The sequence below is a fragment of the Anopheles gambiae genome, chromosome 3 (genome assembly GCF_943734735.2).
Source record: "Anopheles gambiae chromosome 3, idAnoGambNW_F1_1, whole genome shotgun sequence".
In the NCBI taxonomy this organism is placed as follows: domain Eukaryota; kingdom Metazoa; phylum Arthropoda; class Insecta; order Diptera; family Culicidae; genus Anopheles; species Anopheles gambiae.
The window spans coordinates 18,887,675-18,902,877 of NC_064602.1; the positions used below are offsets into that span (position 1 = coordinate 18,887,675).

Below are 15,203 nucleotides of genomic sequence, written 5' to 3' on the forward strand. Positions count from 1 at the left end.
ATTTCGCTTCTAGCAATTAAAAAGATAAAGGGGTTTCCATTGAAATAAAAACCGTTGTATTAATTATGTATAATTAAGTATATATAATTTCTGACTGTATAAACAGACTGTATGTACAACTTTATGCCTTCTTGAAAGAAAAATTAAATTCAACTAGAAGGGAACTTATTTTGAATTTGACAACTGATGTGTTAAATCAGTACAATTTACTCACAGGACTGTCAAATTAAGAAAACCCTCATTTCTCCGAATCCGCTCCGAAAATCTTTATGTGTTGATTATGCTAGGCGTCAGAATTTAATTACTTTTATTCAATTTTACTGATAAAAAAAACCGTTTCAACATTGTTATTTTACATCCTTATAGAAAATGCTAACTTTTAACTTTTTAATAAAAATGTTTAACTATCTAACGATTTATTATAACTAACCAGGCAGAAAATTAATGTTCACAAATGTGTTCAACACTTTATGTTTCAACATTTAAAAAATCATCCAGCAAAATGCAAAATGTTTGTAGGCATGAAGATGCTAATTGGGTTCTTGACACAACGGTTTACGAGGATTCACGATCTATCGGGATCGGTTTTCGGGAAAACGATGAAAAGCTCTGTTGACCAATAGCTTTAGTACACGTCAATGTATGTCGTCATCCTTGTTGACAACAGCATATTGTCTTCGGATGCGTTTATTGCGTTTTAAGATGCACTATAATTGACTTGATCGTACGATGATTTCGGCCAGTAGTTACGGTTGACAACTCGCAGAGAGCAGACGCATTTGATTGAGCAACCTTCGCTCTATTTGTAAGCAAAGCGAAGAGCTAATAGGTAATTATAAAGATAACTGCAGTGAAGAGAAATGGAGGGAGAAATAGGAGAAGAGTTGTGCGCTGATTTTATTCAGCATTAGTTTGTGCGCAGGATAAAAACAAACGAGTGCGGTTGTGATGAAGCGGCTTACGCCGATTAAAGTGTTGGTGGAATAAGAAGAAAACCAAACAGCAGAGACCAAAATGTGAGCCAAATACTATCACGTGATGTTTACATTTATAAACACGCGATCCCCCGCGTTAATGAATAAAACCATCTGGTGTATGCGCATTGTGTCAATAGCGCGCTACGCACAACTGTTGCTTGCCTGCTTTCTGGTTGTTTTTGGTATTTGTAGTATGGTTTGCTAAAACTTCAAAAAAAAAAAATCAGAAAAGAATATAAAGACTTTGTTGCCATTGTTGGTCCGGTTGCGGTTGACGGATCAAACACACTCTCTTACTGCGCCATCCACCGAACACTCTCGGCACCACTCTCGGCAAAAACACAGCGCATCTCAGCACACTCGTAGTTTGTTCAAGGTCGATTGTAAAGGTGGTGTCGAACAATCATGCTGCATCCGTGGTACACTTATCTCGAAGCATCTCGAAGAAAGAGAGTGAACGATCGTAAGCCTGTGAAATGTGCTATCCGGAAGTTATTTTGTACTGTGCTCTCCGCAAAAAGGAGGAGATGTAACAAGTGGTTTTGAATATAATTTAAAGTGAGGAGGGGGACCGTCACGCCAATATCGAGAATTTGATATTAATCTCCCTATACAAAACGAAGTAAGAGGTGACGTCCACGTCACCCTCACGTTACGGTCATAGGTGAAACGATTGCTCACTATAGGATCTTCCTGTACGAAAAAGTTACTCACTATAGAACGGTTTTGCTAACCAACTATGGGTGCTTGGATGATTTTTATTTCTTTGCGGTGTTACCATTCTCCGAGGCAACAAGCAATGGTAGAGTGATTGAATCATTGAGGCATTCAAATCAAAAGACATCATTGTTTTCTTCTACACACGTGTTGAAAGTATATCAATAATTATCAAATTATTCCCAGTGATTCTAAATAATTCTGTGGTGGAGATTCTACCTCGCTCCATCCGTTTTATCATGCGTAGTAGTGTTTTTTTTGTGTAGTTCAAAACGTTTAAATAAAAAGACTTACTTAGAACCATCGTCCAAGTTCAGTCAAATGCTTGCTTGAAAGAATTGCAAAATCATACGCTATGGACGTTTAACAATTACAATTTTTCGTTCTACATTAACTCAAAAATGCGTGATACAATGCAAAATAGTGAAACAATCGGAGCTGCATAACTAGGACTAAGTGAACAACTTTAAAACATGCATATAACAGGTTCATATTTCCCATGGATCAAGCCTCCATACGCAGATTGTTGGATAAGGCTCAGTACGAGTTGTGTTAAACATTTAAAAAAAGAACAAAAATTGAATAATTGAATTTTAATATTTATTCATCCTTTGAAAGTATATCTTGCGGGAAAAATAATTGTATGGTTCAGCAGTGGCATTACAACTGAACTGCACTATAAAACTGAAATGAAATGCAACTCCTATTGGGAAAAGTAATGGGATAATAATATACACGGAATAAGGACATTCTTGGGTCTGGGGTTCTTTTTTATATGCGCACATGATGAAGCTACAAAGTTAAATGAAGTTAGTTTAATTGTTTTTATTAGCATTTAGCACTCCTGAATATCCATGGTTGCTTGGTTCACAAATAGTCTTGCAGAAGGTGAGGCACGGGTCAATAATAAGCCGTGACATTGAGACCTGTGGATGGGTGACTCGGACCCATATATCATATGAACATGTCATTACATTCAATAGTAGCTATTCCATAAGTTCAGAACTACTAAATTTTCTGTGGCGTCGACATTAACATCCGTCACATCTCAACCGAATGCCATGGTTATACATCAGAACGCATCACCTGCAAATTGAACAACAGCATAAACACCATCTTCTCTCCAGACAGCGATTGCCAGTGTAAACTTTTAAAATTCCTATTATTAATAACTCTCTATAATTAATAATATTAATATAATCCTATTATATTATTAACTTTAATTTTTATGTTTGAACTATTTACACCTTTATTACACATATTAAATAATACAAAACACAATATATTGATGTCTGGGGGCCGCGCGCACGAGCCGCACCGTGAGCCCTACCGGGAGCCCTGCTCGACCGGTAGCCTGATACACACTCCTGCGTTAGGTGCGCTCTGCACACACTTAGCGCGCATCGCTAAGTGCGGCGTGATAGTGTGCGTGAGCGCAGTGTCGATTCCTGGATTTCGACCAGCAGCAGCGCAGCTGCTACGGCGAATCCAGGGCTCGGCACGTCTATCCACAACATTAATAAACAACTCTAACCAAACCCACAAGTGTAACAGACAATAAAATCAACGGATAGCTTAAGTACAGAAACTACCCGGTATAAGGTAATTTGCAAGCCGCAAATGGCTTGCAAAGAAGATTGTTAAATTTTAGGTAAAGATTAAATTATTCTTCTATTTGGCATACGACTTACGATTTAGGACGACATGCCAACCTCTACAAGCTTTCGAGACTTTATTCATTACCACGTAGCCGAATAGTCAATCCTTGCTGGGGGGACGGTCCATTCTGGGTTTGAACCCATGACGGGCATGTTATTGAGTCGTTCGAGTTGACGATCACGGAACCGCCCCAAGATTAAATTAATAAAAGAGACGAATGTAGCCAATCGGCCACAGTCTCGATAAAAAAAATAACGACTAAATTAAATTTTTGTATGTCGTATGTGGTTGTAAAAATGGTCAATGATAGCGGAATAGTCAAACATCTTCTTTGCCACAACAACCGTTTTCGGTCAAGGCCTGCCTGCAACACAGCGGGGCTTGGTTTTCATAAACATTTCGATAACCCATAGCAGGAGAATAGTCAGTCATACGTATGGTCTATTTGGAACTTAGACCCATGATTGGCATGTTGTAGAGTCGTACAAGTTGACGACTGTACCACGAGTAAAGCCGATAGTCAAACATACTGAGAAAGAAAGTGGACCATGATTGCTAATGTAATGGAAACAGTGATATTTACCACATATTGTAGATAAAACAAAAATATGTATGGGCTATGAACCGGGATAAGCATTGGATAGATACATACCTGTACCAAGATAGCAATACGGTCATATAGAGTATTAGTAAAAAGATATCAAAGAGAACTGAATTGTTTATCTTCATGTGCATGAAAACCTTTAAATGTGCCCTGTAGTCGGTATACACGTTTAAGGTTCTGTTGCGAAATCCTGCAACCGGGCCAAATTAACTAGTTTTCGTTCAATATCTCATTGTAACTGCGAAGTCGACTCAGGAATCGCGCATCGAATCGATGGAAGAAGCGAGTACGAACGAGGGGGAGAAGAAGAAGCACAGAGAAAACCGCTCCACATTCACACCTACAGTCTTACAGCAACAGACAATTCGCGAGAACAAGAAATCGGGAGAGTACATTTCAACGCTCGCGAATGAGTGCGAGTTGGTGCGGTATAGAAGATAAAGCAAGACAGCCGAGATTTTGTTCAAGCTAGTTCCAAAATGTCTCATTGGGGAATGCCAGCGCTCAGAGTGTAAAATTCCAACAGGTCAGTTCAGTTCATCCAAGTTCAGTTCACAGATATTGCGAGAAGAATGCATGTGATATGTGACATTCATCATCCCCAATACCTTGTTTCAGTGGCGGATTTAGGGTATCGGGGGCCCTGGGCGGTAAGACAATCTTAAATGATCATGTTTACAATCATTTAAATACCGATGATGATGCGTAAAAACTCAACTTCATTATATGCAGAGTGTAGCGTGCAATTTCCACGTGCGCTTTCTTTTGTTCTTCGCCCATAAATCGTGTTCTTTGTTGGTAACTACCACCACCGTATTCGTCGTTTTTGTATTTAATAATCTTCATGTATCGAAAATAATATTTATAATAACATACAATTTCACGTATACTTTCAGATACCTAATAAAAAAGTGCCTCAACTAACACAGCGCTAAGGAATTGAAGTGAGGATATTCAGTAAGTACTTGACAATCATTGTACGTTCGCTATTCGCATACGCGTTGCACGGATAACACAATAATAAACACCCCCTTTTGCATTATCTCTTTTAAGGTCTCTACAGCTTCTATCCGAACACAAAATGGTAGGCGCAATGATACGTATTGTGTTGATCATTTTTCTGATGTACGGTTTCCTTGCGTCATGCTCTAACGATGAGCTGTTGCTCAATCGATCTGGATTGAGTAAAAGCAGTATCCAGTAAAAGCAATGAGCACCAGCAATTTACGGCTTCAAAAGACAGCCACAATGCACCTAAACCACAGCCGGCTGCAGATATGACCAGCGATTCGGATGCATTATTCACAACTGTTATTATCAATCTATCTATCTATCCAATAGGCATTATTATGCTCATTTGTATTGCAGTATTTATCGCATTTCCCGGTCCCGACAAACCTCATTGCACCCTCTACCGTTGCTGGTCTGTGGTGGCAGCGGTGTTTTTTTACATAGTGATCATCGTAGTTATCAAAAAGTTCGCATAAAACAATGCGGACGACGATGCAAAGCTTTTACAGCTCTAGAACTTAGAAAAAAGAAAACAAACAGGGCGACCCAGGGACAGGTAGTTGATAGAAGAACATCGTTTGGAATTATTGATCAAGCGAGTAACGATCATTCCTGAGAAGTAATTCCAAGACGCTTTTAGCGTAATGCCATAAAAACGTACAACTGCTGTGTATAACGAAAGCAGAGAGAGCGAGAGAGGGTGAGAGAGAGAATGAGAGAGAGAGAGAAAGAGAGAGGGAGAGAGAGAGAGAAAGAGAGAGAGAGAGAGAGAGAAAAATAATAATGAGTTAGTGGGGAAAAGAGAATGACAAATATCAAGACATAATTCTAATTCTCAGCAGGGACTAGTAGGATTAATGGAAGGAGAGATCGTATAAATACAATAGAGGTTATATCATAAAAAGATAAAAGACCAATTTCATTAGATAAACTACAGGTGGGCTTATGACTCGAATTTCTATGGAGGTTGACAGGAAGGGAATAACGGGTACTAAGGACTTGTATGACACCTTGCATTCCTCTGTAAAAGGAAGATCTGAACTGGACAGAACGACCTGTTGTAATTTATTGTCTTTAGCCAGCATCAAAAGTAAGAGTTCACTAATGTAATTCCATCAAAAAAATATTGACAATCAAAATGACACCAATATCAACCATTCTTTACAAAATGTGCTGCTCTGTAAGGGACCCAACCAGGAAGGAGTTCCCTTTTCTTACCATCAGCATGTACTTCTCAATGTTGACTTTTTTTTCTCAGGGTACGATTGAGACGATTTCTAAGTGATTAACAAGCTATAGGCGAAAATACTGTGTGCTTACCAATTGCTGTTCCTTTCCATCATATTTCAGTAATTCGCAAGACACTAATTTTACACAGTTGTAACACACTCTCAGGGCAGTTTTGAATGAAATAAAGTTACCCCGGATAAGAATCTGTATATCGCTTTTTGGTTACCTTAGCTGCTACTTTTCAGATTGCTGAACTTCTACAAAAGCTACTTGTCGTACTGTGACAACACGGTAAGTTGTAACTTGTATTCGCTTTTCTATTGAATCCGCTATTCTATTGTATTCTATCTATTGAACACAAAAAAGAATAGATAACCAATGCGCAATTAACTGTCCGATCATAATTGTTGGATTTTCGGAACATGGAACGATATTTGTTCGTCAAATGCAACTTTACCATAAAAATAGGAAGACAGAGGAATGTTCTACTGAGCTGCTTTGCATGGGCATTGTTACACTCTGTTTACTAAGCTACTCTTAACACGTCAAACCATGTTAAACTTTTCACAATTTAAATCATTCTTATTACTAACCAATGACTGTAATTCGTTCTATTCACTTTCTAGTCCAAATACTACATTCTAGGATATTTGGCGTAATAAGGGCTTCATTCCATCACGAAATTATTTGTTTACATAATACACAAAACTGTTCGGAGCAGTAAGCGCCCATTTCCAAGCGTACCCACATTATATGCACTGCGGAGAAGGAGGATCGCACTACCTGGCCGGTTATGCAAGGGCATTATTTCACTCGATATGCAACATCGGCTGTCAGCACCGCTATGTTTACACAATTATTAATCTACAAACAATTCAGTGCATGCTGCAGCCGACGAACAAACGCAGTTGGAGTTACCACCGACTGGTCGGGAAAAAGGGGCACACACGGGGTTGACGAAGCGCGGGCAGGATCGAAACTTGTTCAATTAAATTCATTCCGAAATGATATAAATAAATTATTTTCACCCACTCCACTGATCACACATCGATTCTGTCCGTTGCCATGTGGAGAGTGTGGTGCTGTTCGTGCACCTAACACCGGTCTCGTTGGAGGGCTAAAGAGGGCTCGAACTTGAATACGAACACACTCGGGCTGGTAAAGGTTAGACTGTTTAAACAATTGCAACAATTGTGAAAACGCTCATCGTTCATGCAGTTAACTGGACCAAACAAAGTGAACGTTACAACGCTGTGGGTTACAACCAATCAAACATCGATTGTCGGGAGCGAGCTATTTGCCCATCATTTGGGACTGTTTTGCAGCACTGCGGCAGTGTGCTACAGGGATAAGAGTAAAGGCGCTTGGATTAAATGTGAACGATAAGCGAGTGTCTAACCTACTATGTTCAAGCACGAAAGTTGTTGCTTTTACCAACAGAGGTTCAATATTTTTGATCGTTTTTGTTGTAGGTCAATTGAAATGCAACAAGAGCTAGATACATGCGTTATCTGTGTTCACTCGTGTGCACAGCTACAGATGCTTCCTGCCATTATGCACACGCACCGAGCACGCTGTTACCGTCCAGTTCCATTCCATTAAACCGCAGCTCCAATCCTTTTACTTACATCCACACACAAACACAGACAAATAAGCACTTCATGCAGCTCGATGATCAGTACTGTGGCCTTGAACAATGGACCAACCTTTTGGTATACCGAACCCTGCTAGCTGCCGACGGTCGATTTGGTCAGTACAGTGCGGGGTGTTTCAGTTTCTCGCATCATCACACTACGCGCGGTGCACAAGAATTTATCTCTATTTGCATCCGGTGGGAGAATGAACCCGCACCACACGAAAGTGGCTAAAGCAAGTCGCGGTAAACGACGCCAACACGAGCCGCAACGAGTTTGTTGTTGCGTTTGTTGCGAACAGTTTTGTAAGCCCCGTTTTCCCCAAAACGCACGGGAACTTAGAGCACTGTCCCGGGTTCCAACTGTTGACGTGTACGGGTGTACGGTAGTGGGGTGAATGTTTGTAGTGAATAAACAGCAAGCACTACAGACATTGCACACACGCGACCGTGTGCAATAGTGGGGCGAAGCTTGTGCAGTATGCAATATATGAAAGTACTCGAAGCGATAGAAAACTTACGCAGCTTGGGGGATGCTGTAGCTAATCACAACATCGGTAACTGGTTGTGTAACTGGTTGTGCTGAAAAAGCAATAAAAGCTTGTTATTTAACTTATCTTCTATTACAATGCAATCGCATTTTTTTTTTAAGTTTTACACTGATAGCGATAATTGTATTCCAAAATTCCAACAAAAAATGCAATTCAGTGTTCAATATGTGATTGTTATTTTACTTTGTACTTCTATCCTGATGTAATACCAATTAAGTCAAGCAATAAAATATCAAAACATGCTTAACTATACAAATAAATGAAAATAAATGTCACAATCAAAACACAAAGATTAAATTAAACGTTAAATACAACAAGGTAGTGAAAAAATTGTAGTACAAATGAATAATAGTTAATCAATTATTTCGATACTAAATAAAATAAATAAAGAGATAAAAAACTAAACAAGTAAGGTAAAACCAATGAAAAGGAAAGCACATCGCAATTGATAAGTATAATTATGGTACCAGTATGACAGTACAATCAAGTTTCATCAACGTTGATTGAAGCCTTTGCAAATTACTCGAATAATTTAACACAAACACTACCAAAGCCTTGTGCAGTTTATTATAATTTGCAATTCTTTATCATGAAACAAAATTTTACCAAATGTTTTTTTCCAACTACAAAATTTATTTTTAAAGCAAATGATTGATTATAATCAGCAATTAATCTTGGACTGGGTACAAAATTTTAATTTACAGGAACATAATGGAGGCGCCTGGTGTTTTTTGCAAAGTTGCTAGAATCAAGCGAAAATTAATTTAACGCATTAAACCAAGCACAAATAAACAGGCAACCACTTCGGAATTGTAGATTCATTTCTGTCAAAACTATATTTTAGATAATATTAAACATTGTTTCGTTTAAAGCATTATTGTTTACATAACAGTTTCCTCAACTTTAAACAAACGCACAGCGCATTTCACGCTACACCAAACAACAGTTGGCCAAAACTATAAAATAGCCACTAGCCAATGATTTGTGGCCCTGAATTTGATTCCAGCTCAACGAACTGCTAAACGTAAACCGTCCACACTCCGCCCGGTGACTTACTGTGCGGACAGCTTCCGGTTGTCTCAAGGGGGTAGGTAAGGGGGGGTTACATGGGTTACGCTTCCGCTTCCTTGCTGGCTGTTTGTTGTTGAAACACCGATCGCTCTCGGTAACTCGTCGTCCTGGTTCACCGATGCCTTTGTGCTACCCTGTTCTACCGTTTACAGCACTGACAGAGCGAGTTTACTGTAAAACAATTCGCCTGTCGGGAGTTTGCATTTGTTTTTTTGTTTCTCTACTTCATTGTGTGTGTGTTTTATGCTAGAGTGAAGGAACTTTCTCCAGCGCACTGCGAGCATTTTTCATACACCATTAAACCAGTACTCAGCTTACATCGCTGGACGCGTGGTGTCATCGTTTGGGTGGTTTATTTATTCCCATTCCCTTTTTCACATGAAAACGGTGAGCAAAAACGTAATAGAAAGAGGAACAAAAATCTCACCTTTAGCTACCCGGCACGAGCGGACGTCGATTTATTTATTGTTAAATTCCCGGAATGGACGAAACGAGTGCCAGTGCAGTGTGTCTACCTTTTCTTTTACATTTCCGTTTTGCCCGAGGAGGGGGGGGAGGAAGAGATAAGCCCCGCTGGATGCACCGCGCAAAGGATGAAAAAGAAATGAGCCAGTACAGCAAAAGGTTCCGTGTTCCATTTCCACACACCATTGTGCAGCACGGAAGAGTGCATCGGGAGTGCTCTTGCCTGCAGCAAGTCGTGCCGCGCAATCGAAAGCAAGATTCATCCCACTCCCCGAGCAAGAGGCGACTGCGACAACGACTTTGCATATCAAAGGGAGGAAAACAACAGAACAGTTGAAAAAGAGAGCGAGAGAGAGACAGTGAGAAGAAAAAACAGCCACTAAACTGGATAAAAGACAACCGACCGTCACTTCGAAGTTGGTAGCTCATTTCCATTCTTAATGCAACTACTTAGTGTAAAAGTTAGCTGTCCACCACCCCGCCCCATACCGATCTACGCAGCGCATAGAATGACCGAGCGATGGAGAAAATGCGAGAAATGGGTCACCAACCCTGCAAGAAGAAACAAAGTCCCTTTTTTTCTATCTCTTTGTGCGTTTGTTTCCTATCCCATCTCACCCGCCGGCCTTTTCTATTACTGAAGCAAATGTACGATTCCTTTCCCTCCTTTTGTTCGGTACGATTTTATCGGAGTAAGTTAATTTACCTGAACGAAAACAGCAAGCACGAGATGACTCCGGCGAACGGGCAGAGGGTCGTTTGCTTTAGCTCGCAAGATTGTTCAGCGCTTTCCGCGAAGAATAATGTCATCACGGTAGATCTGAATCTCGCACTGTAGCGTTTGCTTAAATGATTAAAATCCATCAAATCAGATGAAGGGGAAATTTTACTTTGCACTTTGGCCCAGGTAGTGAAGGTCTGCATTGCACCAGCTTCATTGCAGGCGGCGTTCAAGCGTTTGTCTTCCACCCGGTAGTAAAGGTCCAGGTCAGGGTAGTGAATGTGGGATGCATTTTTCATGCCGAATTGTGTATAACTGGGGCAGTAGATGCAGGTGGGTCGTTAGTTTGAAGTGTGCACATGCAATACAAAAGATCAAAGCACGAGCCCATTGTGGTGCACTATTCGACACTAGGATTTTAATTTAATTCTACGCCATATAAGCTTCTCCGAATTTGGACAAAGCAGAAGCAACAACGGGCCCAGCAGTAATTAACAGCAGCCGATTGCTGTTCAGCAGCTCTTTCGATGCGGCCGAGCTCTTTTGGATGTTGGAGTTAGCATTCTCGGAAGGTTCCCGGGTTCCGTAAACCTGTTGCATCAATACGAAAGCGTGCTTATCATTCACCAGTTCTGAGAAGTTCCTCCCCGTTCACCTTCCCCAAAGGCTCGTCCGTTTGGGTAAGTTGGAGAGATCGGATTTTGTGTAATCTTCACAACAAACCGTTTGATGCAAATCCCAAAACAATGCTTCAAGCCAGTCCGTTTTCGTTCCCCGGGAGGAGCATGGTACACATCTAGACGGGCTTTATTAAAGAGCAAGATCCTTACAAAAGATTGAGAGGGTTTTTGTGTGCCTGGGTGGACGAAACTAATTGGAAGTAAATAAACGATTCGGAGAATTGTTCGTCCACTAACTGGAATCTTTACACGATTTGCTAACCGGGTAGGGGGCTGTACAGACGGGATATATGTACCATACACACATCGATTATTATAAATATAAAAAGTATTATTTTTGTTTTAGAGAATGAAAAGCGAAATAAAATTACGATACCGCTCCAGTCATTGTGCCATGTGCAAAGATGATTTTAAAGATGTAAATTTCATTTCAACCTTTCTCGAACAGTCGCCCAAATTAGACGCTCAAACTACAAGCGGAAAGAGGAAAACGAGACACTTGAAGTTAAGGATGTTTTGCTAACCCTTTTATGATGGATGGGTGGATGCTTTCCTGGAATCATCGGGAATCAATAAACATCGTGCACACGCGTCGATGGAGGCGCCTTTGTAGTCTGCTCGCTTCCAAGAAACGAAGCTGATATGGTTGTGGTTGTTTGGCAAACTCTTTTGAATCGGGCAATTCGTAGAACCAGGAAATGTGATACAATTTCGGTTGCGTGGCAGTTGTTTTTGCGCGGATTTTATACAGTTGACTTACGCAAGGATAATAATAAATTATGATTTAATTGAAATTTGGTTATGATTATTTACCAATGGATTATTAGTATTTCAGCTCAACTAACTCATTTGTTTCCGAAGTGGTGTTTAAAGTAAATCCTCAGTAAAGTTCTATAAAAACAGAATGGCTTAGCGAAACGCCGTTTGTTTGAGTGTGCTTTGCAAGTACATTTTTCTTCCACTGGCCTACGTCTATCTCAATCAGATCATTCCATGTGGAACAGATCATCACCACATACGAATTGACCAAATGGTCCCAAAAAACCTTTACAAACGAAATGATGAACTTTATGATGAAATTACTCAACATGACGGATAATTCAATTCAAAACTCCAGTTACTCAAGAATTTTTTCCTTTAAAAGTGCAGCTTGAGCTTTCATCTTCAGGTACCACACATTTTCGAGTAGAGTGTAGATGAATTGAATGGAAGGCGTTATTTTCCCTTTTACCTCCACGTTGTGTACAAAAATGCACAAAAACAATCATAGCTGATTAACTTTTGAGCTCGTTGAGGTGTGGAAAAAACCTGAAAATACTTAGCATTCAACTCTATGCACGTAAATTACAAAATAAAAAAAAATAAAAAAAAATAAAAACTTTCAAAAATTCTTCAAGATCGCCTAGTTATTCCTCAAAATCACACAAAAGTGTACAAGTACTTTTAATAATTTTTTGTATTATGTATTATGATCATGCCGATTTATAAAGGTTTCCAAGTCATTTAAAAATACTTCTTATAAGTCAGTAACGTTCTTACGAGCTTGTCAGACACTAGCGTTCAAAAATTATTATTTTTTAGTCGATGTGAATGTGGGCCGTTCTCGTAGTACAGTCGTCAACTCGTACGACTTAACAACATGCCCGTCATGGGTTCGATCCCCAAATAGACCGTGTCGCCATACGTAGGATTGACTATCCTGCTATGGGGGGAAATCAATTAGTCACTGAAAGCCAAAGCTCACTAGTGGTACAGGCAGGCCTTGACCGACAACGGTTGTTGAGCCAAAGAAGAAGAAGAAGAAGAAGTCGATGTGAAATCCGTCAAATCAAATCAAACAGAGTACATGCGTGTTCATACTAGTGATGGGAAAAATGAAGATTTCGTCAGAATCAATTCCGGCTAGCTCCGAAGTTTTCTGGAGTTGATTCCGGATAGTAGGTTCGGAATCAGTTACCGAGATAGATATCGGAATTGGCTCCGGATTCAGCTCCGAAATCGAAATTGGCTCCGGAATCGGAATCGGCACCGAAATCGGAATCGGCTCCGAAATCGGAATCAGCTCCGGAATCGGAATCAGTTCTGTAATTGGCTCCGGAATCAAAATCGGCCCCGACATTGGAATTGACTCCGACTTCAGGATTGGCTTCGAAACGGAGTCGGTTTCGGCATATTCAAAAAACTAGCCGTTTGGGTCCAATGATACTAAATATTGATAGCCACAAAGAATCAATATTTACTTGTAAATGATCTATTCGCAAGGAGGTTCTCGGACTTATTTCACTTCCGACACTGCTTATTTCAATTCAAAAACTAATTCTAATTCCGGAGCTAATTCCATTTCTGGAGTCAATCCTGATTCCGTTACCAGAGCAAATTGTGATTCCTAGGTTGATACCGGAGTCGACTCTGGAATTGGCTCCGAAACCAACTCCAGAATTGGCTCCGGAATCGACTCCGGAAACAATTCTGGAATCAGCTCCGGAATCGGAAAAGATTCCAGCATCGGAATCGACTCTGGAATTGATTCCGAACACGGAATCGGAATCGCGTAGGTCCGATTTCGAGCTCCAACCACTAGTTCATACACAACATATCACATTTAATTCCCTACATTCTACGACCTGAGTTGCCTCTTTGCTCGTGTCTACGTGTAGATAAAACAATCTTATTTACTAAAATACATTCAACTATTATTCAAATTTCTTAAATTTGCTAGTCGTTCCTTCCTAGATAAATGCAACTCTTCAAATTGCTTCTACCATGTTGTTTAAGAAGAACCATGCAAGGAGAATGTACTTAATCCCAATATAGTACACACAGTTCTCAAAAAGCCCATCCATAATGCTCGTTTTGATTGCTAGTACAAGTATTTAATTAATTGAGACCCCCAAGAAGGACAACACATTACAAAGCCTTACAAAGACTGCAAATGGTTGTTTGGAAAACCATCAAATCCTCCAACCATGCTCACGTAACAATGCATCATAACACATCCCGTACCAAGAAGCACTTAAAAACTAAATGAAGTATCCTTTGTTCTACACAGCTCACACTTAAACGAACTCAGAAGAGCACAATTCAGCAAGCACACACCTTGCCAAACCACTCGCTGCCATCTAAATGAGGTGGCATTTTTAACACATTTCAATCAGCCTACGTTTGCGAAACGCTTTGTACTAAATTGTTTACGTGTGCTTGTATGAATGTGTGTGTTTGTGTGATTTTCCTCCCACCCCTCCCGACGCTCAGTCATAATCACCAACCTTTCATCACTTTAAAGCAACACGACGGCAGCTGTTGAGGCGAAATGAAAATCAAACAACACGGCAGCCCCATTCGGTGCGAAGGAGGCGGGCAAGGTGATTTGTTTCTGTCTCGCTTACTATTGACACAAGAGGGAACACACTCCCACTCAAACACATGGCGCATACCAAACCAGACAGCAGCTCTGGTTCATTTGTTTGCGCCTGGCGTGTTTGGTGTGCGTGTGATTGCTTTTCTGGCACCTTTAAGGCAGTAAGCTTTTAAGATGTGTGCCCCCAGCTTCGGTGGCGACCGCGTCCCAAAACCGTCAGCCCAAATTGAATAACAGCAGGGCAGTTAAATTATTTACCCATTCACCCAATGGGGATGAAGGATGGGTGTTGTCGGTATTTTGTCCTTAATTTCATCGCCCACCGGCATCACCTATGGGCGGTGAAGGTGATGCTTGTATTGCTTGGGCCAAAAACCCAATGCCGCTTCCCTTTTAGGGGTTGATTAAAGCTTTAGATGTGTTTGCTGCTCGGTAGCATCCCTTAAGGGCGGAGGTCATCGATTTTATTACAACCCATCCATCTGCTCCTTTGAAAGTTGAGCACGGGGAGCTGTTTCGGGTCCCT

General features: G+C 40.5%; 1 long non-coding RNA gene across 1 annotated transcript; it reads left to right on the forward strand.

The window, feature by feature from the left end:
- The first annotated feature begins 698 nt into the window (after positions 1-698).
- LOC133393766 (uncharacterized) lies at positions 699-5,736 on the forward strand. The gene is made up of 3 exons (XR_009766373.1): positions 699-829; positions 4,854-4,914; positions 5,011-5,736. It is a non-coding gene; the product is annotated as an uncharacterized LOC133393766 (long non-coding RNA).
- Positions 5,737-15,203: the final 9,467 nt, after the last annotated feature.